The following is a 23,972-nucleotide window of genomic DNA, read 5'->3' on the forward strand; positions in this document are numbered from 1 at the left end:
GGGAGAAATGCAGGAGGGTATATTAGCAATAGAACAGAGGAGATGAAGAGGGAGGAAAATGCAGGAGGGTTTATTAGCAATAGAACAGAGGAGATGATGAGGGAGGAAAAAACAGGAGGGTTTATTAGCAATAGAACAGAGGAGATGATGAGGGAGGAAAATGCAGGAGGGTTTATTAGCAATAGAACAGAGGAGATGACGAGGGAGGAAAATGCAGGAGGGTTTATTAGCAATAGAACAGAGGAGATGATGAGGGAGGAAAAAACGGCAGTTGAAAGTGTTCTGTCAGCAGACGAGTGGAGTGGTTGACTTGGTTGGAGAGAGTGGCCTCTACCCTGTTCTCTCTCTCTCTCTCTCGCCTTCTCTGTGTCTGTGTGTGTGTGTGTGTGTGTGAGAGAGAGAGGGTTTTGAAATATGTCCAGAGGTGTGGTGGTCTGCCCAGTTCTCTCAGGTCCGATCTGTCTCTGCTGCATTCCAGCCCAGCACCAGTCCTATCCGGTCTAGTGTGTGTGTGTGTGTGTGTGTGTGTGTGTGTGACGCAGATAAGACAAGTTTGTTAATTTACATATATTCCCCTCTCTGCATGTTTCAGGGTTGAAGAGGAATCAGAAGGCCCTCCTTCCCCTTGTATCTCAGAGGCCAGTGTGTGTGGGGGAGCAGGGGGGTCGGAGACCAGTGTGTGTGGGGGAGCAGGGGGGTCGGAGACCAGTGTGTGTGGGGGAGCAGGGGGGTCGGAGGCCAGTGTGTGTGGGGGAGCAGGGGGGTCTGAGGCCAGTGTGTGTGGGGGAGCAGGGGGGTCGGAGACCAGTGTGTGTGGGGGAGCAGGGGGGTCGGAGACCAGTGTGTGTGGGGGAGCAGGGGGGTCGGAGGCCAGTGTGTGTGGGGGAGCAGGGGGGTCGGAGACCAGTGTGTGTGGGGGAGCAGGGGGGTCGGAGGCCAGTGTGTGTGGGGGAGCAGGGGGGTCGGAGACCAGTGTGTGTGGGGGAGCAGGGGGGTCGGAGACCAGTGTGTGTGGGGGAGCAGGGGGGTCGGAGACCAGTGTGTGTGGGGGAGCAGGGGGGTCGGAGACCAGTGTGTGTGGGGGAGCAGGGGGGTCGGAGACCAGTGTGTGTGGGGGAGCAGGGGGGTCGGAGACCAGTGTGTGTGGGGGAGCAGGGGGGTCGGAGACCAGTGTGTGTGGGGGAGCAGGGGGGGTCGGAGACCAGTGTGTGTGGGGGAGCAGGGGGGTCGGAGACCAGTGTGTGTGGGGGAGCAGGGGGGTCGGAGACCAGTGTGTGTGGGGGAGCAGAGGGGTCGGAGACCAGTGTGTGTGGGGGAGCAGGGGGGTCGGAGACCAGTGTGTGTGGGGGAGCAGGAGGGTCGGAGACCAGTGTGTGTGGGGGAGCAGGGGGGTCGGAGACCAGTGTGTGTGGGGGAGCAGGGGGGTCGGAGACCAGTGTGTGTGGGTGTGCAGGGGGGCGTGTAGGGGGGTCAGAGCAGCGACTGCAGGTGAAGATCCAGGCATTTGAGGAGAAGATGGGGGAGGAGGGGGGAGAGGGGTCACCAGAAACAGCATGGGACAAGCTGCTAGAGAGAGACACAGAGAGATGAGGTCTAACAGACGATCGACTGGATCAATCTCCAAGGCGTTTCTAGTTGATCCCAAACATTTCTGTAAAAACCCAACGATAAAGCCTTGCGTTCCTATTTTTGATTGTTTTTGTCTCGTGCTGTTGCCGGTAGGTGCACCTGATTCAGCTGCCCTGCGCGCCGGGTAGGCCAAGTCTTCCCATTTAGAACATTTCATCTGTCTGAAGGTACAAATCCGCCGGCGGAGCCGGAGAGCAAATGAAGTGCACTATAGGCCTACCGCTGGCCAATCGGATTGCTCAAGATTTGTCTGCAGCTTCGTAGCAGCCGTAAAAAAAAAAGCTACAGCAAAGATTATACTGTGAGATTTCTAAACTTTTAAAACCATGACTAGAGAGAGACTGTCAACGAATACAGCAAAGAGCTGCTGTTTTTATGAGTGAGTTGATTGGTTTAAGTTCTTACTCAGCACTGTCAACACGTTTTATTCTACACTTTTATAAGTCATAAAATGCACCTTCTTCCTACTTCCATTCGCGCTACAACCAGCACTGTAGGATGGAGAAGGGGTGGAGCTAACGTCTAATGCATTCCTCTCAGAGTCCCCACCCAATCAGCAAACAGAAGACTTAGACACCTCTCCCACTGAGAGGGAACTAACCAATGAGAACTCCCTGTCTCCCTCCACCCCTCTGGCCATGCCCTGTGAGAAACAGAACCAGAAACAGAACCAGAACACTGTTTCATAGAAGGTACCCTGCTATTACCAGCTCATTACCCTGCTATTACCAGCTCATTACCCTGCTATTACCAGCTCATTACTTTCCATTACCAGCTCATTACCCTGCTATTACCAGCTCATTACCCTGCTATTACCAGCTCATTACCCTGCTATTACCAGCTCATTACCCTGCTATTACCAGCTCATTACCCTGCTATTACCAGCTCATTACCCTGCTATTACCAGCTCATTACCCTGCCATTACCAGCTCATTACCCTGCTATTACCAGCTCATTACCCTGCTATTACCAGTTCATTACCCTGCTATTACCAGCTCATTACCCTGCTATTACCAGCTCATTACTTTCCATTACCAGCTCATTACCCTGCTATTACCAGCTCATTACCCTGCCATTACCAGCTCATTACCCTGCTATTACCAGCTCATTACCCTGCCATTACCAGCTCATTACCCTGCTATTACTCTGCCATTACCAGCTCATTACCCTCCCATTACCAACTGGCTTCCAGTTGAAGCTCGCATCCGCTACAAGACCATGGTGCTTGCCTATGGAGCAGTGAGGGGAACGGCACCTCTGTACCTTCAGGCTCTGATCAGTCCCTACACCCAAACGAGGGCATTGCGTTCATCCACCTCTGGCCTGCTGGCTCCCCTTCCTCTGCGGAAGCATAGCTCCCGCTCAGCCCAGTCAAAACTGTTCGCTGCTCTGGCACCCCAATGGTGGAACAAGCTCCCTCACGACGCCAGGACAGCGGAGTCACTCACCACCTTCCGGAGACATTTGAAACCCCACCTCTTTAAGGAATACCTGGGATAGGATAAAGTGTTCCTTCTAACCCTCCCCCCCCCCCCCCCAAATTGTAAAGTGGTTATCCCACTGGCTATAGGGTGAACGCACCAATTTGCGAGTCGCTCTGGCTAAGAGCGTCTGCTAAATGACGTTAATGTGCCCTTGAGCAAGGCACTTAACCCTAATTGCTCCTGTAAGTCGCTCTGGATAAGAGCGTCTGCTAAATGACTAAAATGTAAATGTAAATGTAACTCATTACCCTGCCATTACCAGCTCATTACCCTGCTATTACCAGTCCATTACCCTCCCATTACCAGCTCATTACCCTGCCATTACCAGCTCATTACCTTCCCATTACCAGCTTGCCTACGGAGCTGGACTGGAACGAATTGCAAAAATCTCTGAAGCTGGAGACTCTTATCTCCCTCAATAACTTTAAGCATCAGTTGTCAGAGCACCTTACCGATCACTGCACCTGTACACAGCCCATCTGAAATTAGCCCACCCAACTACCTCATCCCTATATTGTTATTTATTTTGCTCTTTTGCACCCCAGTATCTCTATTTGCACATAATCTCTTGCACATCTAGCATTCCAGTGTTAATACTATTGTAATTATTCTGCACTATAGCCTATTTATTGCCTTACCTCCATAACTTGCTACATTTGCACACACTGTATATATATTTTCTGTTGTATTTCTGACTTTATGTTTTTTACCCCATATGTAACTCTGTGTTGTTTTTATTGCACTACTTTGCTTTATCTTGGCCAGGTCGCAGTTGTAAATGAGAACCTGTTCTCAACTGGCTTACCTGGTTAAATAAAGGTGAAATAAAAAAATAAAAAGCTGTGAGGGGAACGGCACCTCCGTACCTTCAGGCTCTGATCAGTCCCTACACCCAAACGAGGGCATTGCGTTCATCCACCTCTGGCCTGCTGGCTCCCCTACCTCTGCTGAAGCACAGTTCCCGCTCAGCCCAGTCAAAACTGTTCGCTGCTCTGGCACCCCAATGGTGGAACAAGCTCCCTCACGACGCCAGGACAGCGGAGTCACTCACCACCTTCCGGAGACATTTGAAACCCCACCTCTTTAAGGAACACCTGGGATAGGATAAAGTAATCCTTCTACCCCCCCCCCCCCCCCCTTACCAAATATATATATATATTTGTAAAGTGGTTATCCCACTGGCTATAAGGTGAATGCACCAATTTGTAAGTCGCTCTGGATAAGAGCGTCTGCTAAATGACGTAAATGTAAATGTAAAATTACACTGCCATTATCAGCGCATTACCCTGCCATTACCAGCTCATTACCCTCCCATTACCAGCTCATTACCCTCCCATTACCAGCTCATTACCCTGCCATTATGAGCTCATTACCCTCCCATTAGCAGCTCATTACCCTGCCATTAGCAGCTCATTACCCACCCATTACCAACTCATTATCCTGCCATTACCAGCTCATTACCCTGCTATTACCAGCTCATTACCCTTCCATTACCATATACCCTGGCAGAGACCAGGTGACAGGAAACACTTGTACTAATAGAAAGCACTAAGCAAATAAACACTTAGCAAAGTAAACAACTCTACAATAACAGTTTAGATACTATATCCTGTACGATACCGAAATATATAGAATACTTTTAAAGAGCTGGACTAGAGCAGAAACTCTTTCCCCCCAATTAGTAAGGGAGTGTCCCTTAATTAATGAGCAGACTGGCAAATAGTACTGCTTTAGACTGGCAAATAGTACTGCTTTAGACTGGCAAATAGTACGCTTTAGACTGGCAAATAGTACTGCTTTAGACTGGCAAATAGTACTGCTTTAGACTGGCAAATAGTACAGCTTTAGACTGGCAAATAGTACTGCTTTAGACTGGCAAATAGTACTGCTTTAGACTGGCAAATAGTACAGCTTTAGACTGGCAAATAGTACTGCTTTAGACTGGCAAATAGTACTGCTTTAGACTGGCAAATAGTACTGCTTTAGACTGGCAAATAGTACTGCTTTAGACTGGCAAATAGTACTGCTTTAGACTGTCAAATAGTACTGCTTTAGACTGGCAAATAGTACTGCTTTAGACTGGCAAATAGTACTGCTTTAGACTGGCAAATAGTACTGCTTTAGACTGGCAAATAGTACTCTTTTAGACTGGCAAATAGTACTGCTTTAGACTGGCAAATAGTACTGCTTTAGACTGGCAAATAGTACTGCTTTAGACTGGCAAATAGTACTGCTTTAGACTGGCAAATAGTACTCTTTTAGACTGGCAAATAGTACCGCTTTAGACGGGCAAATAGTACTCTTTTAGACTGGCAAATAGTACTGCTTTAGACTGGAAAATAGTACTGTTTTAGACTGGCAAATAGTACTGCTTTAGACTGTCAAATAGTACTGCTTTAGACTGGCAAATAGTACTGCTTTAAACTGGCAAATATTACTGCTTTAGACTGGCAAATAGTACTGCTTTAGACTGGCAAATAGTACAGCTTTAGACTGGCACATAGTACTGCTTTAGACTGGCAAATAGTACTGCTTTAGACTGGCAAATAGTACTGCTTTAGACTGGCAAATAGTACAGCTTTAGACTGGCAAATAGTACTCTTTTAGACTGGCAAATAGTACTGCTTTAGACTGGCAAATAGTACTGCTTTAGACTGGCAAATAGTACTGCTTTAGACTGGCAAATAGTACTGCTTTAGACTGGCAAATAGTACTCTTTTAGACTGGCAAATAGTACTGCTTTAGACTGGCAAATAGTACTGCTTTAGACTGGCAAATAGTACTGCTTTAGACTGGCAAATAGTACTGCTTTAGACTGGCAAATAGTACTCTTTTAGACTGGCAAATAGTACCGCTTTAGACGGGCAAATAGTACTCTTTTAGACTGGCAAATAGTACTGCTTTAGACTGGCAAATAGTACTGCTTTAGACTGGCAAATGCTTTAGACTGGCAAATAGTACTGCTTTAGACTGGCAAATAGTACTCTTTTAGACTGGCAAATAGTACCGCTTTAGACGGGCAAATAGTACTCTTTTAGACTGGCAAATAGTACTGCTTTAGACTGGAAAATAGTACTGTTTTAGACTGGCAAATAGTACTGCTTTAGACTGTCAAATAGTACTGCTTTAGACTGGCAAATAGTACTGCTTTAAACTGGCAAATATTACTGCTTTAGACTGGCAAATAGTACTGCTTTAGACTGGCAAATAGTACTGATTTAGTCTGGCAAATAGTACCGCTTTAGACTGGCAAATAGTACCGCTTTAGACTGGCAAATAGTACCGCTTTAGACTGGCAAATAGTACCGCTTTAGACTGGCAAATAGTACTGCTTTAGACTGGCAAATAGTACTGCATTAGACTGGCAAATAATACTGCTTTAGACTGGCAAATAGTACCGCTTTAGACTGGCAAATAGTACTGCTTTAGACTGGCAAATAGTACTGCTTTAGACTGGCAAATAGTACTCTTTTAGACTGGCAAATAGTACTGCTTTAGACTGTCAAATAGTACTGCTTTAGACTGGCAAATAGTACTGCTTTAAACTGGCAAATAGTACTGCTTTAGACTGTCAAATAGTACCGCTTTAGACGGGCAAATAGTACTGCTTTAGACTGGCAAATAGTACTGCTTTAGACTGGCAAATAGTATTGCTTTAGACTGGCAAATAGTACTGCTTTAGACTGGCAAATAGTACTGCATTATACTGGCAAATAGTACTGCTTTAGACTAGCAACATAACTAACAAACTTTCTGATGTACTTCTCATGTCTTCTGTAATTTATATTCTTATATTATAATATATATTGTATAGAAATGATTTAAATAACCCCACCAGCGCATACTGAAATTGGCACTTTGGCGCACGTTTTTAAGGACACACCTCAGATATGGCAAGCGTGCGTTTGACAATTACGCCAGCCGAAAATAGAGCCCAAAGTGTCTTAATAGTGCGCTGGGCCACAACGAGCTGCCAGAACAGCTTCAGTGTGCCTTGGCATATATTCTACAAGTGTCTGGAACTCTATTGGAGGGATACGACACCATTCTTCCATGAGAAATTCCATTATTTGGTGTTTTGTTGATGCTGGTGTCTCAGGCGCTGCTTCAGAATCTCCCATAAGTGTTCAATTGGTTTTGAGATCTGGTGACTGAGCACCTGCTTTCAATATACTTTGTATCCCTCATTTTTTCCCCCTTTATTTTGGCAGTTACCTGTATGTCTGAAAGAATGAGTACCGGTAATGTGTTTTTATTTAAGGTTAGTGAAAAGTCTGATCAGTACAGTACATCATGATGATTGATAACATGACCTGGTCAACTCACACATTATCTGATCAGTACAGTACATCATGATGATTGATAACATGACCTGGTCAACTCACACATTATCTGATCAGTACAGTACATCATGATGATTGATAACATGACCTGGTCAACTCACACATTATCTGATCAGTACAGTACATCATGATGATTGATAACATGACCTGGTCAACTCACACATTATCTGATCAGTACAGTACATCATGATGATTGATAACATGACCTGGTCAACTCACACATTATCTGATCAGTACAGTACATCATGATGATTGATAACATGACCTGGTCAACTCACACATTATCTGATCAGTACAGTACATCATGATGATTGATAACATGACCTGGTCAACTCACACATTATCTGATCAGTACAGTACATCATGATGATTGATAACATGACCTGGTCAACTCACACATTATCTGATCAGTGATCATGATGATTGATAGAATGACCTGGTCAACTCACACATTATCTGATCAGTGATCATGATGATTGATAGAATGACCTGGTCAACTCACACATTATCTGATCAGTGATCATGATGATTGATAACATGACCTGGTCAACTCACACATTATCTGATCAGTACAGTACATCATGATGATTGATAGAATGACCTGGTCAACTCACACATTATCTGATCAGTGATCATGATGATTGATAACATGACCTGGTCAACTCACATATTATCTGATCAGTGATCATGATGATTGATAACATGACCTGGTCAACTCACACATTATCTGATCAGTGATCATGATGACTGATAACATGACCTGGTCAACTCACACATTATCTGATCAGTACAGTACATCATGATGATTGATAGAATGACCTGGTCAACTCACACATTATCTGATCAGTGATCATGATGATTGATAACATGACCTGGTCAACTCACACATTATCTGATCAGTGATCATGATGACTGATAACATGACCTGGTCAACTCACACATTATCTGATCAGTACAGTACATCATGATGATTGATAACATGACCTGGTCAACTCACACATTATCTGATCAGTACAGTACATCATGATGATTGATAACATGACCTGGTCAACTCACACATTATCTGATCAGTACAGTACATCATGATGATTGATAACATGACCTGGTCAACTCACACATTATCTGATCAGTACAGTACATCATGATGATTGATAACATGACCTGGTCAACTCACACATTATCTGATCAGTACAGTACATCATGATGATTGATAACATGACCTGGTCAACTCACACATTATCTGATCAGTGATCATGATGATTGATAGAATGACCTGGTCAACTCACACATTATCTGATCAGTGATCATGATGATTGATAGAATGACCTGGTCAACTCACACATTATCTGATCAGTGATCATGATGATTGATAACATGACCTGGTCAACTCACACATTATCTGATCAGTACAGTACATCATGATGATTGATAGAATGACCTGGTCAACTCACACATTATCTGATCAGTGATCATGATGATTGATAACATGACCTGGTCAACTCACACATTATCTGATCAGTGATCATGATAATGGGGTACAGTACACACACACAGACACACAGACACACAGACACACAGACACACAGACACACACACACACACACACACACACACAGACACACAGACACACAGACACACATACACACACACACACACACACACAGAGAGTACAGAACAGGACACAGAGACTGTGTAAAGCAGACCGTGTAAAGCAGTCTCACTGTCTGTCTGGGAGGCAGCTCAGCTGCACAGGATGTGGTTACTCAAGGAGTCAGCACACACACACACACACACACACACACACACACACACACACACACACACACACACACACACAGACACGTGCTTGCACACACATACATTCTTTTTCACACCGGAGTCTGAGGGGGCTAAAGGTGTGATTAGTGTCTCCTAGAGGAGGTCTGTATTTTGACAAGGGAAATGCTGAACCCCGGCCCACACCCTAGCACACACACATTCTGTCAACCCCCCCACACACTCATGCTGACTGAGTATCCCCACCTACACACTCACACACCTTCTCTCGTCCGCTCCATCTCCCCTGCAGAGCTCAGACATGCCTGTAGTCACAGAGACACCAATGTATTGATGTAGTTAGTAGTCACAGAGACACCAATGTATTGATGTAGTTAGTAGTCACAGAGACACCAATGTATTGATGTAGCTCAGTAGTTAGTAGTCACAGAGACACCAATGTATTGATGTAGCTCAGTAGTTAGTAGTCACATAGACACCAATGGATTGATGAAGCTCAGTAGTTAGTAGTCACAGAGACACCAATGGATTGATGTAGCTCAGTAGTTAGCAGTCACAGAGACACCAATATATTGATGTAGCTCAGTAGTTAGCAGTTACAGAGACACCAATGGATTGATGTAGCTCAGTAGTTAGCAGTCACAGAGACACCAATGGATTGATGTAGCTCAGTAGTTAGTAGTCACAGAGACACCAATGTATTGATGTAGCTCAGTAGTTAGCAGTCACAGAGACACCAATGTATTGATGTAGTTAGTAGTCACAGAGACACCAATGTATTGATGTAGCTCAGTAGTTAGCAGTCACAGAGACACCAATGTATTGATGTAGTTAGTAGTCACAGAGACACCAATGTATTGATGTAGCTCAGTAGTTAGCAGTCACAGAGACACCAATGTATTGATGTAGTTAGTAGTCACAGAGACACCAATGTATTGATGTAGCTCAGTAGTTAGCAGTCACAGAGACACCAATGTATTGATGTAGCTCAGTAGTTAGTAGTCACAGAGACACCAATGGATTGATGTAGCTCAGTAGTTAGTAGTCACAGAGACACCAATGTATTGATGTAGCTCAGTAGTTAGCAGTCACAGAGACACCAATGTATTGATGTAGTTAGTAGTCACAGAGACACCAATGTATTGATGTAGTTAGTAGTCACAGAGACACCAATGGATTGATGTAGCTCAGTAGTTAGTAGTCACAGAAACACCAATTGATTGATGTAGCTCAGTAGTTAGTAGTCACAGAGACACCAATGTATTGATGTAGCTCAGTAGTTAGCAGTCACAGAGACACCAATGTATTGATGTAGTTAGTAGTCACAGAGACACCAATGTATTGATGTAGCTCAGTAGTTAGCAGTCACAGAGACACCAATGTATTGATGTAGTTAGTAGTCACAGAGACACCAGTGTAATGATGTAGCTCAGTAGTTAGCAGTCACAGAGACACCAATGTATTGATGTAGCTCAGTAGTTAGTAGTCACAGAGACACCAATGGATTGATGTAGCTCAGTAGTTAGTAGTCACAGAGACACCAATGTATTGATGTAGCTCAGTAGTTAGCAGTCACAGAGACACCAATGGATTGATGTAGCTCAGTAGTTAGCAGTCCCAGAGACACCAATGCATTGATGTAGTTAGTAGTCACAGAGACACCAATGTATTGATGTAGCTCAGTAGTTAGCAGTCACAGAGACACCAATGTATTGATGTAGTTAGTAGTCACAGAGACACCAATGTATTGATGTAGCTCAGTAGTTAGCAGTCACAGAGACACCAATGTATTGATGTAGTTAGTAGTCACAGAGACACCAATGTATTGATGTAGCTCAGTAGTTAGCAGTCACAGAGACACCAATGTATTGATGTAGCTCAGTAGTTAGTAGTCACAGAGACACCAATGGATTGATGTAGCTCAGTAGTTAGTAGTCACAGAGACACCAATGTATTGATGTAGCTCAGTAGTTAGTAGTCACAGAGACACCAATGGATTGATGTAGCTCAGTAGTTAGTAGTCACAGAGACACCAATGTATTGATGTAGCTCAGTAGTTAGCAGTCACAGAGACACCAATGGATTGATGTAGCTCAGTAGTTAGCAGACACAGAGACACCAATGTATTGATGTAGTTAGTAGTCACAGAGACACCAATGGATTGATGTAGCTCAGTAGTTAGCAGTCACAGAGACACCAATGTATTGATGTAGTTAGTAGTCACAGAGACACCAATGTATTGATGTAGCTCAGTAGTTAGCAGTCACAGAGACACCAATGTATTGATGTAGCTCAGTAGTTAGTAGTCACAGAGACACCAATGTATTGATGTAGTTATTAGTCACAGAGACACCAATGTATTGATGTAGCTCAGTAGTTAGTAGTCACAGAGACACCAATGTATTGATGTAGCTCAGTAGTTAGTAGTCACAGAGACACCAATGTATTGATGTAGCTCAGTAGTTAGTAGTCACATAGACACCAATGGATTGATGAAGCTCAGTAGTTAGTAGTCACAGAGACACCAATGGATTGATGTAGCTCAGTAGTTAGCAGTCACAGAGACACCAATGTATTGATGTAGCTCAGTAGTTAGCAGTCACAGAGACACCAATGGATTGATGTAGCTCAGTAGTTAGCAGTTACAGAGACACCAATGGATTGATGTAGCTCAGTAGTTAGTAGTCACAGAGACACCAATGTATTGATGTAGCTCAGTAGTTAGCAGTCACAGAGACACCAATGTATTGATGTAGTTAGTAGTCACAGAGACACCAATGTATTGATGTAGCTCAGTAGTTAGCAGTCACAGAGACACCAATGTATTGATGTAGTTAGTAGTCACAGAGACACCAATGTATTGATGTAGTTAGTAGTCACAGAGACACCAATGGATTGATGTAGCTCAGTAGTTAGTAGTCACAGAGACACCAATGGATTGATGTAGCTCAGTAGTTAGTAGTCACAGAGACACCAATGTATTGATGTAGCTCAGTAGTTAGCAGTCACAGAGACACCAATGTATTGATGTAGTTAGTAGTCACAGAGACACCAATGTATTGATGTAGCTCAGTAGTTAGCAGGCTCAGAGACACCAATGTATTGATGTAGTTAGTAGTCACAGAGACACCAATGTATTGATGTAGCTCAGTAGTTAGCAGTCACAGAGACACCAATGTATTGATGTAGCTCAGTAGTTAGTAGTCACAGAGATACCAATGGATTGATGTAGCTCAGTAGTTAGTAGTCACAGAGACATCAGTATATTGATGTAGCTCAGTAGTTAGTAGTCACAGAGACACCAGTATATTGATGTAGTTAGTAGTCACAGAGACACCAGTATATTGATGTAGCTCAGTAGTTAGTAGTCACAGAGACACCAGTATATTGATGTAGCTCAGTAGTTAGTAGTCACAGAGACACCAGTATATTGATGTAGTTAGTAGTCACAGAGACACCAGTATATTGATGTAGTTAGTAGTCACAGAGACACCAGTATATTGATGTAGTTAGTAGTCACAGAGACACCAGTATATTGATGTAGTTAGTAGTCACAGAGACAACAGTATATTGATGTAGTTAGTAGTCACAGAGACACCAGTATATTGATGTAGTTAGTAGTCACAGAGACACCAGTATATTGATGTAGCTCAGTAGTTAGTAGTCACAGAGACACCAGTATATTGATGTAGCTCAGTAGTTAGTAGTCACAGAGACACCAATGTATTGATGTAGTTAGTAGTCACAGAGACACCAGTATATTGATGTAGTTAGTAGTCACAGAGACACCAGTATATTGATGTAGTTAGTAGTCACAGAGACACCAGTATATTGATGTAGTTAGTAGTCACAGAGACAACAGTATATTGATGTAGTTAGTAGTCACAGAGACACCAGTATATTGATGTAGTTAGTAGTCACAGAGACACCAGTATATTGATGTAGTTAGTAGTCACAGAGACAACAGTATATTGATGTAGTTAGTAGTCACAGAGACACCAATGTATTGATGTAGCTCAGTAGTTAGTAGTCACAGAGACACCAATGTATTGATGTAGCTCAGTAGTTAGTAGTCACAGAGACACCAATGTATTGATGTAGCTCAGTAGTTAGTAGTCACATAGACACCAATGGATTGATGAAGCTCAGTAGTTAGCAGTCACAGAGACACCAATGTATTGATGTAGTTAGTAGTCACAGAGACACCAATGTATTGATGTAGCTCAGTAGTTAGCAGTCACAGAGACACCAATGTATTGATGTAGCTCAGTAGTTAGTAGTCACAGAGACACCAATGTATTGATGTAGTTATTAGTCACAGAGACACCAATGTATTGATGTAGCTCAGTAGTTAGTAGTCACAGAGACACCAATGTATTGATGTAGCTCAGTAGTTAGTAGTCACAGAGACACCAATGTATTGATGTAGCTCAGTAGTTAGTAGTCACATAGACACCAATGGATTGATGAAGCTCAGTAGTTAGTAGTCACAGAGACACCAATGGATTGATGTAGCTCAGTAGTTAGCAGTCACAGAGACACCAATGTATTGATGTAGCTCAGTAGTTAGCAGTCACAGAGACACCAATGGATTGATGTAGCTCAGTAGTTAGCAGTTACAGAGACACCAATGGATTGATGTAGCTCAGTAGTTAGTAGTCACAGAGACACCAATGTATTGATGTAGCTCAGTAGTTAGCAGTCACAGAGACACCAATGTATTGATGTAGTTAGTAGTCACAGAGACACCAATGTATTGATGTAGCTCAGTAGTTAGTAGTCACATAGACACCAATGGATTGATGAAGCTCAGTAGTTAGTAGTCACAGAGACACCAATGGATTGATGTAGCTCAGTAGTTAGCAGTCACAGAGACACCAATGTATTGATGTAGCTCAGTAGTTAGCAGTCACAGAGACACCAATGGATTGATGTAGCTCAGTAGTTAGCAGTTACAGAGACACCAATGGATTGATGTAGCTCAGTAGTTAGTAGTCACAGAGACACCAATGTATTGATGTAGCTCAGTAGTTAGCAGTCACAGAGACACCAATGTATTGATGTAGTTAGTAGTCACAGAGACACCAATGTATTGATGTAGTTAGTAGTCACAGAGACACCAATGGATTGATGTAGCTCAGTAGTTAGTAGTCACAGAGACACCAATGGATTGATGTAGCTCAGTAGTTAGTAGTCACAGAGACACCAATGTATTGATGTAGCTCAGTAGTTAGCAGTCACAGAGACACCAATGTATTGATGTAGTTAGTAGTCACAGAGACACCAATGTATTGATGTAGCTCAGTAGTTAGCAGGCTCAGAGACACCAATGTATTGATGTAGTTAGTAGTCACAGAGACACCAATGTATTGATGTAGCTCAGTAGTTAGCAGTCACAGAGACACCAATGTATTGATGTAGCTCAGTAGTTAGTAGTCACAGAGATACCAATGGATTGATGTAGCTCAGTAGTTAGTAGTCACAGAGACATCAGTATATTGATGTAGCTCAGTAGTTAGTAGTCACAGAGACACCAGTATATTGATGTAGTTAGTAGTCACAGAGACACCAGTATATTGATGTAGCTCAGTAGTTAGTAGTCACAGAGACACCAGTATATTGATGTAGCTCAGTAGTTAGTAGTCACAGAGACACCAGTATATTGATGTAGTTAGTAGTCACAGAGACACCAGTATATTGATGTAGTTAGTAGTCACAGAGACACCAGTATATTGATGTAGTTAGTAGTCACAGAGACACCAGTATATTGATGTAGTTAGTAGTCACAGAGACAACAGTATATTGATGTAGTTAGTAGTCACAGAGACACCAGTATATTGATGTAGTTAGTAGTCACAGAGACACCAGTATATTGATGTAGCTCAGTAGTTAGTAGTCACAGAGACACCAGTATATTGATGTAGCTCAGTAGTTAGTAGTCACAGAGACACCAATGTATTGATGTAGTTAGTAGTCACAGAGACACCAGTATATTGATGTAGTTAGTAGTCACAGAGACACCAGTATATTGATGTAGTTAGTAGTCACAGAGACACCAGTATATTGATGTAGTTAGTAGTCACAGAGACACCAGTATATTGATGTAGTTAGTAGTCACAGAGACAACAGTATATTGATGTAGTTAGTAGTCACAGAGACACCAGTATATTGATGTAGTTAGTAGTCACAGAGACACCAGTATATTGATGTAGTTAGTAGTCACAGAGACAACAGTATATTGATGTAGTTAGTAGTCACAGAGACACCAGTATATTGATGTAGTTAGTAGTCACAGAGACACCAGTATATTGATGTAGCTCAGTAGTTAGTAGTCACAGAGACAACAGTATATTGATGTAGTTAGTAGTCACAGAGACAACAGTATATTGATGTAGTTAGTAGTCACAGAGACAACAGTATATTGATGTAGTTAGTAGTCACAGAGACACCAGTATATTGATGTAGTTAGTAGTCACCAGAAGGTGAGGGTGAAACTGGAACCCAAACTAAGAGCCCAATAATGCATATTATAAAGGAGCATATTTGCAGACCCAAATAAAATGCCCCTCACCCCTCACCCCTCACCCCTCACCCCTACACCCCTCACCCCTCACCCCTCACCCCTCACCCCTACACCCCTCACCCCTCACCCCTCACCCCTCACCCCTAACCCCTCACCCCTCACCCCTCACCCCTCACCCCTCACCCCTACACCCCTCACCCCTCACCCCTCACCCCTCACCCCTCACCCCTCACCCCTCACCCCTCTCCACTTTTCCCTAATACAATCTACCCCTGTCCTCTCCCTCCATCCCTAAAGTAGGCCAGAGTGAGGCCCAGCTAGTCCTTCTCTTCTCCCTGTATAGCCCTGGGGTAACAGTCCCTCTCTCCCTGTATAGCCCTGGGGTAACAGTCCCTCTCTCCCTGTATAGCCCTGGGGTAACAGTCCCTCTCTCCCTGTATAGCCCTGGGGTAACAGTCCCTCTCTCCCTGTATAGCCCTGGGGTAACAGTCCCTCTCTCCCTGTATAGCCCTGGGGTAACAGTCCCTCTCTCCCTGTATAGCCCTGGGGTAACAGTCCCTCTCTAACCCCTGTATAGCCCTGGGGTAACAGTCCCTCTCTCCCTGTATAGCTCTGGGGTAACAGTCCCTCTCTCCCTGTATAGCCCTGGGGTAACAGTCCCTCTCTCCCTGTATAGCCCTGGGGTAACAGTCCCTCTCTCCCTGTATAGCCCTGGGGTAACAGTCCCTCTCTCCCTGTATAGCCCTGGGGTAACAGTCCCTCTCTCCCTGTATAGCCCTGGGGTAACAGTCCCTCTCTCCCTGTATAGCCCTGGGGTAACAGTCCCTCTCTCCCTGTATAGCCCTGGGGTAACAGTCCCTCTCTCCCTGTATAGCCCTGGGGTAACAGTCCCTCTCTAACCCCTGTATAGCCCTGGGGTAACAGTCCCTCTCTCCCTGTATAGCCCTGGGGTAACAGTCCCTCTCTCCCTGTATAGCCCTGGGGTAACAGTCCCTCTCTCCCTGTATAGCCCTGGGGTAACAGTCCCTCTCTCCCTGTATAGCCCTGGGGTAACAGTCCCTCTCTCCCTGTATAGCCCTGGGGTAACAGTCCCTCTCTCCCTGTATAGCCCTGGGGTAACAGTCCCTCTCTCCCTGTATAGCCCTGGGGTAACAGTCCCTCTCTCCCTGTATAGCCCTGGGGTAACAGTCCCTCTCTCCCCTGTATAGCCCTGGGGTAACAGTCCCTCTCTCCCTGTATAGCCCTGGGGTAACAGTCCCTCTCTCCCTGTATAGCCCTGGGGTAACAGTCCCTCTCTCCCTGTATAGCCCTGGGGTAACAGTCCCTCTCTCCCTGTATAGCCCTGGGGTAACAGTCCCTCTCTCCCTGTATAGCCCTGGGGTAACAGTCCCTCTCTCCCTGTATAGCCCTGGGGTAACAGTCCCTCTCTCCCTGTATAGCCCTGGGGTAACAGTCCCTCTCTCCCTGTATAGCCCTGGGGTAACAGTCCCTCTCTCCCTGTATAGCCCTGGGGTAACAGTCCCTCTCTAACCCCTGTATAGCCCTGGGGTAACAGTCCCTCTCTCCCTGTATAGCCCTGGGGTAACAGTCCCTCTCTCCCTGTATAGCCCTGGGGTAACAGTCCCTCTCTCCCTGTATAGCCCTGGGGTAACAGTCCCTCTCTAAACCCTGTATAGCCCAGTTTTGGGGTAACAGTCCCTCTCTCCCTGTATAGCCCTGGGGTAACAGTCCCTCTCTCCCTGTATAGCCCTGGGGTAACAGTCCCTCTCTCCCTGTATAGCCCTGGGGTAACAGTCCCTCTCTCCCTGTATAGCCCTGGGGTAACAGTCCCTCTCTCCCTGTATAGCCCTGGGGTAACAGTCCCTCTCTAACCCCTGTATAGCCCTGGGGTAACAGTCCCTCTCTCCCTGTATAGCCATGGGGTAACAGTCCCTCTCTAACCCCTGTATAGCCCTGGGGTAACAGTCCCTCTCTCCCTGTATAGCCCTGGGGTAACAGTCCCTCTCTAACCCCTGTATAGCCCTGGGGTAACAGTCCCTCTCTCCCTGTATAGCCCTGGGGTAACAGTCCCTCTCTAACCCCTGTATAGCCCAGTTTTGGAGTTGTAATTCTTCTAACACCACATCAGTGGCAACCGAGACAGCGGTGCAGAGTGGAAGCAGAAGGTGTTTGATATGTTAGAACCACCTCTATCAGAGCAACAGCCAGCTTCGTAGAGAACACTGGGATTCAACTGAACCCTTGTTTGTCTTTTTGATCTTACAACACCACTTTAAACATTACATAAAGAAACAGAGAGCCAGCTGTGTAACACACACACACTCACACACACACACACACACACACACACACACACACACACACACACACACACACACACACACACACACACACACACACACACACACTCACAGGGAAATGGGTAGTGAAAGTAGAGGTGATGATAGGTAATGATAGGACGGGATGTTGTGATAGTCCCTCCTTTGGCCTCAGTCAAACGGTTACATTCTGTAACACGAGGGCCATGAGTCAATCACACACACACACACACACACACACACACACACACACACACACGTGGATCAGACAGCATACGTACAACAGCAAACACACACACACACACACACCAAACAGACAGCACAATCACAGCACAAACTGAAAACACACCCACTCAAACACACGTACAAACTCTCCTGCATAGAGTTTAGTAGGTTTATAAGGCGTTTGGGGGTAGTTTCTCTCTCTATCAACTGCATTAAATGTCTTGTGTTTTTCTCCCTCTCCTCCAGAGTAAGCACAGCGCTCCCCTCTCCTCTCTGGATGACTGTGTGCAGCAGTTAGGGAGACTGTGGGAGAGGACTCAGCTAAAAGGAGCTCATGGCTTCTCCATGGCCATGACACAACAGCCCACTACACACAGAAAGGTACGGTGTGTGTGTGTGTGTGTGTTTGTGCGCGCGTGTATACGCATGCTGTTCCCTCCTGAAAGCTTTATTCTCCCCAAAAAATAAATGACCTCATCGACTACGAAGCCTGAGAACTAGAGTGCTGGCTTCAGGGGTCAAAGTTCAACAATGCTCAGAACACACGACCTCCCCTTTGTTTACCTCCACAGCTCTTTAAATGGCCACTTGTGTAAGCAACATGTCCACTCACAGCCACTCTGTCATTAGCAGCCGTGTAGTGTGTGTGTCATCCCTCATACACCCACTCATTACGAGACAAGCTAAGTGGTCAGTAGGAAATAATTAGACAACAGAAGAAAATACAGCCTTCATTTTTCTTTCCTTTTAAAGGGGGAGGAACCATTATTTAAAGGGAGAGGAACCATTATTTAAAAGGAGTGGAACCATCATTTAAAGGGAGAGGAACCATTATTTAAAAGGGGAGGAACCATAATTTCTTCCATATGGTGTTTTGACTGTACCGAGACAGGCCAACTATGGCAGCCATATGGAGTTTGTTTATGTTGGGAATGTTACGTTCCTCAGCAAGAAACCAAGAACAGAAAGGGGAACTAACAGAAACTCACAGACAACAACCAAAAAGAAACAGGTGGAGGTTCTATGAGGGGTTCTGAAAGACACTCATGAAAACTGAAAGTTGACTAGCAACAACAACTGGAACCTAAAACTGGACACGCACCATGAACACTCTCACACACACACACACACACATTCACACATACACACACATTCACACATACACACACACTCACACTCACGCTAAGAAACTTTCTCTGGTTACCATGCTGATGCCCTGTCTGGTTGGTTCTGTGTTTCGTTCTCTGGTTACCATGCTGATGCCCTGTCTGGTTGGTTCTGTGTTTCGTTCTCTGGTTACCATGCTGATGCCCTGTCTGGTTGGTTCTGTGTTTCGTTCTCTGGTTACCATGCTGATGCCCTGTCTGGTTGGTTCTGTGTTTTACCTGATAGTAAAGAACCCAGCCGTTCCAGTCCACAGTTGGAGCAGATCTGACTGTTAACTCGCCCGCTGTGGGCCATGTAAACACCATGGTCTGGTTCATTAAAGTGGTCAACTCTTTGGTTGTATACGTTTGGTTGTATACGTTTGAGTGGTCACGTTTATGTGAACGTGTTTCATGAATGAAATCCTGGTTCGAATCCAGGCTCTGTCGTAGCCGGCCGCGACCGGGAGACCCATGGGGCGGCGCACAATTGGCCCAGCGTCGTCCAGGGTAGGGGGGGGGGAATGGCCGGCAGGGATTTGGCTCAGTTGGTAGAGCATGGCGTTTGCAACGCCAAGGTTGTGGGTTCGTTTCCCATGGGGGGCCAGTATAAAAAAATAAAAAAATAATAAAAATAAAAAAATCATGTAACTCACTAACTGTAAGTCGCTCTGGATAAGAGCGTCTGCTAAATGACTAAAATGTAAATGTAAATGTAATATCTGTGAGTGCATGTGTGTACTTCTCTCAACCCGTGAGGAGAGGAGAGGAGAGGAGAGGAGAGGAGAGGAGAGGAGAGGAGAGGAGAGGAGAGGAGAGGAGAGAAGAGGAGAGGAGAGGAGAGGAGAGGAGAGGAGAGGAGAGGAGAGGGCCATTCACCCCGGTCCCCTGGTCCCCTGGTCCCCTGGTACTCTGGTCCCCTGGTCCTTTGGTACTCTGGTCCCCTGGTCCTTTAGTCCCCTGGTCCTCTGGTCCCCTGGTCCCCTGGTCCTCTGGTCCTCTGGTCCCCTGGTCCTTTGGTCCCCTGGTCCTCTGGTCCCCTGGTCCTCTGGTACCCTGGTCCCCTGGTACTCTGGTCCTTTGGTCCCCTGGTCCTCTGGTCCCCTGGTCCTCTGGTCCCCTGGTCCTCTGGTACTCTGGTCCCCTGGTCCTCTGGTATTCTGGTTGTCTGGTTCCCTGGTCGTCTGATCATCTGGTCCCCTGGTCATCTGGTCATCTGGTCCCCTGGTCCCCTGGTCTCCTGGTCCTCTGGTTCCATGGTCCCCTGGATATCTAGTCCCCTGGTCCCCTGGTCCCCTGGCCATCTGGTCCTCTGGTCCCCTGGTCCTCTGGTCCCCTGGTCCTCTGGTCCTTTGGTACTCTGGTCCCCTGGTCCTTTAGTCCCCTGGTCCTCTGGTCCCCTGGTCCCCTGGTCCTCTGGTCCCCTGGTCCTCTGGTACCCTGGTCCCCTGGTACTCTGGTCCTTTGGTCCCCTGGTCCTCTGGTCCCCTGGTCCTCTGGTCCCCTGGTCCTCTGGTACTCTGGTCCCCTGGTCCTCTGGTATTCTGGTTGTCTGGTTCCCTGGTCGTCTGATCATCTGGTCCCCTGGTCATCTGGTCGTCTGGTCCCCTGGTCCCCTGGTCTCCTGGTCCTCTGGTTCCCTGGTCCCCTGGACATCTAGTCCCCTGGTCCCCTGGTCCCCTGGCCATCTGGTCCTCTGGTCCCCTGGTCCTCTGGTCTCCTGGTCATCTGGTCCCCTGGTCCTCTGGTCCCCTGGTCCTCTGGTCCCCTGGTCCTCTGGTATTCTGGTTGTCTGGTTCCCTGGTCGTCTGATCATCTGGTCCCCTGGTCATCTGGTCGTCTGGTCCCCTGGTCGTCTGGTCTCCTGGTCCTCTGGTTCCCTGGTCCCCTGGTCATCTAGTCCCCTGGCCATCTGGTCCTCTGGTCCCCTGGTCCTCTTGTCCCCTGGTCATCTGGTCCCCTGGTCCTCTGGTCCCCTGGTCCCCTGGTCATCTGGTCATCTGGTCGTCTGGTCCCCTGCAATAAGAAACACATGGGTCTGACTGAGGCTTTATTACACTGCTAATCAACTTCCTGCTGATAGGAGAAGTCTAAGAGAGGCAAGCTCTTTTATGGGAGCACAGTACAGAGGGGAAGAGAACGCTAAAGCTTATATCCAGGGGAGAAGGAATAGGTGATAGAGAGGGAGAGGGGCAGGAGACAGAGGGGGAGAGGGGGCAAGAGACAGAGGGGGAGAGGGGGCAGAGACAGAGGGGGTGAAGGGGCAGGAGACAGAGCGGGAGAGGGGGCAAGAGACAGAGGGGGAGAGGAGGCAGGAGACAGGGGGGGAGAGGGGCAGGAGACAGAGGGGGAGAGGAGGCAGGAGACAGGGGGGGAGAGGGGCAGGAGACAGAGGGGGAGAGGGGGCAGAAGACAGAGGGGGAGAGGGGGCAGGAGACAGAGGGGGAGAGGGGGCAGGAGACAGAGGGGGAGAGGGGCAGGAGACAGAGGGGGAGAGGGGGCAGAAGACAGAGGGGGAGAGGGGGCAGGAGACAGAGGGGGAGAGGGGGCAGGAGACAGAGGGGGAGAGGGGGAAGGAGACAGAGGGGGAGAGGGGGAAGGAGACAGAGGGGGAGAGGGGGCAGGAGACAGGGGGGGAGAGGGGGCAGGAGACAAAGGGGGAGAGGGGGCAGGAGACAGAGAGGGAGAGGGGGCTTGAGACAGAGGGGGAGAGGCGGCAGGAGACAGAGAGGGAGAGGGGGTGATAAGGAAAGGATGAGATTGGATAGAGAGGCTCAGGGAGGGAGGACGTAAAGGGTTGACATATGAGACCTGTTGTCTCCGTCAGAGCAAGTTTTAAACGTCATTACCCCTGCCTCTCTCACCTGTAATGTGTTTGAAATGGAGACCGACCAGTTTATTACCACACTTCCTGGCTCGGTTATGTGTGTGTGTGTGTCTGTCTGTGTGTGTGTTTTTAATGGAGTGCTACCGGTTTATTACACTGATTTAGACTCTGGTGCCCAGCATAGCTGCTCTCCTAAATTACTCTTCCGACCATCACAAGGAGCAAAACTGCCTTTCCGTTGCATTGGAGCAAGACACAGAGACTTGGCTCTGTGTGTGTGTGTGTGTGTGTTTGTGTGTGTGTGTGTGTGTGTGTGTGTGTGTGTGTGTTTGTGTGTGTGTGTTTGTGTGTGTGTGTGTGTGTGTGTGTGTGTGTGTGTGTGTGTGTGTGTGTGTGTGTGTGTGTGTGTGTGTGTGTGTGTGTGTGTGTGTGTGTGTGTGTGTGTGTGTGTGTGTGTGTGTGTGTGTGTGTGTGTGTGTGTGTGTGTGTGTGTGTGTGTGTGTGTGTGTGTGTTCAGATGATCTGCTGGGGGTAGTTCTTATCATAGCGAAGCATCAAGATGATCATGGGAATTCTTTATTTCTCGCTAGTGTTTTCCATGGAATAGACGCACAGGATCGATTTCAACCGGCTCCAGGAGAGGGCATCACTCTAACCCACAAAAGAGAGGGAAGAGAAAGAGAGGCCACAATCATTTCCACCTGGAAGAGTAGGTTATTAGTAGGTTAGTTCTGTGTTTATAATACCTTTCTAAAATAGAGTACCGTATTTTCCGCACTATAAGGCGCACTTAAAAGCCTTTCATTTTCTCAAAAAACGACAGTGCGCCTTATAATCCGGAGCGCCTTATATATGGATCAATTGGTTAATTGGTTGATCCATACTGGTTGTACACGGCGCTCAAGGCGCTCTGTCAAAATGTTTCAGTATGAAAAAAACAATAAAAACAATTTAATAATAATGAAATGTTTCAGTACGACTGGTAAACTACAAAGCCGCACCGCTTGCACGAAGGCAGGAATAATCTCTGAACTGCCAGGCAACAGCAGCGACACTGACTCGGATAATGACGAGAGGGAGCCGGGCAGGTTGGATGCCGTAGTCGCCCAACTGTTCAATTCGGACACTGAAGAAGAAGAATTCGAGGGGTTCGTGGACGGGGAATGAACTGAAAAAGTGAGCTTTACGTGTTATACGGAACTGAACAATGTTGAGTTATGCACTAACGTTTGATTTAGTGGTATCAGACTGTTTCTTTTACTACGTGTTTACTGAATCAGGGAAAAGTTCCCCTCCACGTTTGGAGAAGAGTGAGCAAGGCTGGGAGATATTGTTAATATGCACATTAACGTTTGAACAACGTTACCATGGGAGTGAACGGAGTTGTCAGAACGCTTAATAAAGTTTGACTTTATCTGACTGTTTTGTTGACATTCTCTTTAGCACAGCTCCATCTAGTGGATGCATAACGCAACCCCAGTCAAACGTTTGACTGCAGTATCTTCTATTCTATGCGCTTTATAATCCGGTGCGCCCTATATATGAAAACAGTTCTAAAATAGGCCATTCATTGAAGGTGCGCCTTATAATCCGGTGTGCCTTATAGTGCAGAAAATACGGTACTTTTCTACACCCCTGTACCTACTATTTTACTCTCTCTCATCTCCTTTTATCTCCCTCTCCCTCTCCCTCTCCCTCTCCC

General features: G+C 46.3%; 1 pseudogene across 1 annotated transcript in view; it reads left to right on the plus strand.

Annotated features, from left to right (window-relative positions):
• Nucleotides 1-2,318, plus strand: part of LOC311115663 (ventricular zone-expressed PH domain-containing protein-like) — a 32,398-nt pseudogene extending 30,080 nt beyond the window's left edge. Inside the window, exons 4-6 of the transcript in view lie at nt 593-675; nt 1,454-1,634; nt 2,127-2,318. The product of the transcript in view is annotated as a ventricular zone-expressed PH domain-containing protein-like (transcript). The remainder of the gene's footprint in view (nt 1-592; nt 676-1,453; nt 1,635-2,126) is intronic.
• Nucleotides 2,319-23,972: the final 21,654 nt, after the last annotated feature.

Source organism: Coregonus lavaretus (assembly GCF_964263955.1).
Source record: "Coregonus lavaretus genome assembly, contig: HAP1_SCAFFOLD_2873, whole genome shotgun sequence".
Taxonomy (NCBI): Eukaryota; Metazoa; Chordata; class Actinopteri; order Salmoniformes; family Salmonidae; genus Coregonus; species Coregonus lavaretus.